The following is a 2,737-nucleotide window of genomic DNA, read 5'->3' as shown; positions in this document are numbered from 1 at the left end:
AAGCAAAAACCCCCCCCCCCCCCCAGTGGGGATGGCCATGCCGCAATCCCTTCTCCATTCTCCTCTCAGGATCTTGGGCATGCGCGCACATACGCCCGGCATGAGTTTAAGCCGCCGGGTTCGGGACTTGAACTGCAGTTGACTAAATGCGAGTCCAGTGACATAGCCATTACGCTAACTGCTGGTCCCTTGCCAATCATTTCTATGGGGAAACACCCTTCCACTCCCTCAATTACTTGTGTCTGGTTCCAGAGTCATATGACACAGGCTTGACCAATCAATGCTGCTACTTTAAAAAAAAAAAGTTTATTTTTCTTATGCAGAAGAGAGACAAACAGAGACCCTTCATAGGGTCTCATCACGTCACGATCCTTGCCCTGGCCAGCCAAGATCGTGGTATGCGGGGGTGCCTACCTGTTTCAGGTTGACTCACGATCCAAACCCTGATCCTTCATGTGGCTTCAGCATTGCAGTGAGGCATCTACCACCTGCACCAGCGTGGCTAGGCCTGCTCATTCCCTTGACCATAGTGTTTGTTCCAGCCGGAGACAGTTGTCCCAAATCAGGCCAGTCACAGCCGGTGAGACTTGATTTCGGACATCTCTCAGTAGTATTAAAAAGAGAAGCTCTCTCTTCTCCGGTACTTACAATTATGTATTGCTTCAGTCTGCAGCTGCTGGGAGTCACCCTGCTGGGTGCTGGGAGGGCTTCTGGGAACACGAGGCCAGAGGACAAGCCGGCCAAGCACATACGAGTGCCCTCGAGCCCTTCTGACATCACTTGAGCTCCAGGATTCACGTGCCCCGGCCTGGTGCGTGGAAAACCACCTGAGGTTTTCCAGGTGCTCGAGCTGACATGTTTCTTTTTGGGCTGATGTTGGCTTGAATTGCTGCCCTAAACCTGGGAGGAAGTGTTGGTAGTCTAGACAGGAGACATAGAGGCGGAGGTCCCTCCCAGCAGGCTGACACCGTGGGTCGGCACAGATGCACTCCCTCCCCACTCGGGTTATTCACACTAGAGGTGTGGAGCTGACGGCAGGGCAGTCTTTGATGGAGGCATCTGGCCTGTGTGGTCCCGTCTTGCTTGGGGACTACCTAGGAAAGAAGGGACAATAGACCTGGGGCCCAGGGTCTGGTCCCTTTTTTCTTTTTTCTTTTCTTCTTTTTTCTTTTCTTTTCTCTTTATTTTTTTTTTTTGGAGAGGTTTTTGCTATAGGTCATATGAGCTTGCCAGAAAGACAGAGAGACAGAAAGCAAGAAATCATCCCCCGGGAGGATGGCCATGCTGCAATCCCTCCTTCTCCATTCTTCTCTTGGGATCTTGGGCATGCATGCATGCACACACGCCCACACACGTCTGGTATGAGTTTAAGCCACCAGGTCCAGGACTCAAACTGCAGTCGACTACTTGGGAGTCCAGTGACATAGCCAATATGTTAACTGCTGGTCCCATCCAGTCCCTTTCCTGGTGCTTGTGCATTTGCTACCCGCTGCTGGCCTGCTCTTGGGATTGTTTTCGACAGGGGACATGCAAGGAGATGATGGGCCAGGGCTAGGTGGGTCTCTCAGCTATCCTCACTCTGACAGTCCGTAGTTTTTCAAGGGTGTCCCAGAGCTGAGCTCTGTCCCTCGTGCCTTACTCTCATTCAGTGCCCTCTTGCCGAGGTCGTCAACTCTGACCTCGTAAGATGCTGAGCTACCTCCTTCCTCAGGTGCCACTCACAGGAAGGCAGGTATCTAGTGAGTGTGGCATGGTGAGGCTTCTTTCCTTTTTAGAAATGATCATTATATTTAATTGGCAAGTGATAATTGTACGTACTTATGGGATATGGTGTGCTTTTTTGACATGCCTATGTAACATGCAAGATCAACTCAGGGTGACTCGCCTATCCATCACGTCAGATGTCCACCATTTCTTTATGTTGGCTGCCTGCAGTGGCAAGGGCCGGGGAACCAGCCTGTAGTCTTTGGGGCATTCATGTGAGGCCCAGTGGCATCAGCAGGTACAGGCAGTCAGCTGCCCATGGTGGTATGGGTGGGGGCAGCAGGCCTACAGACCATGGGAAGCATACATGAGACCCAGCAGCCCTGTTGGGGACAGAGCTGGGGCCCAGTTGCCCACCGTGGCAGGGCCTGGAAGAGCTCTCTTGTAGCCCTGGGAGTGTATAAGAGGCATGGTGGTCCCAGCAATGATGGAGGCTCTGGAGAGTGTCAGTTTGCTTGGGCCTGGGTGTGGCCTCCCTGCTGCACTGTACTGTCTGTGTCCTGCCATGCATGGCTACTCGGGCTCTGGTGCCAAGGTCTTGGCTGTATTGTTTCTGGCTAGGCTGGCAGTGATGCAGCTACCTGGGGGGTCAGGCTGGAGCACATTCCCTGTACTTCGCCCTCCCCATGTTTCAGCTCTTCAGGGAGGCCTCCCTGGCCTCCTGTGTAAAGCAGCCGCCCAGCTACTCCGTCATGTTCTCTCTATTGTCTGCAGTAAACATAAGTAGCCAGCGGACATTACCTCTGTCGATTGACACATGCCTCCTTAGTTAACGTTTAGACTCCACGAGGACAAGACTTTGTCCTGACCATCCTTAGTCCTCAATGCCTAGCATAGTTCTGGCATGCAGTGGATGCTCAATGAATGCTTTTCAAAGGGATGAATAAAGGGGACAGTTTGATCAGGCTTTGGAGGGCCCAGAGGGAATATTCTTTCACAGTTAGTAAGTGTTCTCTTCCTCTGACCCGGACTG

Source organism: Tupaia chinensis, unplaced genomic scaffold (assembly GCF_000334495.1).
Source record: "Tupaia chinensis unplaced genomic scaffold, TupChi_1.0 Scaffold000234_1, whole genome shotgun sequence".
In the NCBI taxonomy this organism is placed as follows: Eukaryota; Metazoa; Chordata; class Mammalia; order Scandentia; family Tupaiidae; genus Tupaia; species Tupaia belangeri.
Note: the sequence above shows the minus strand (reverse complement) of the source record.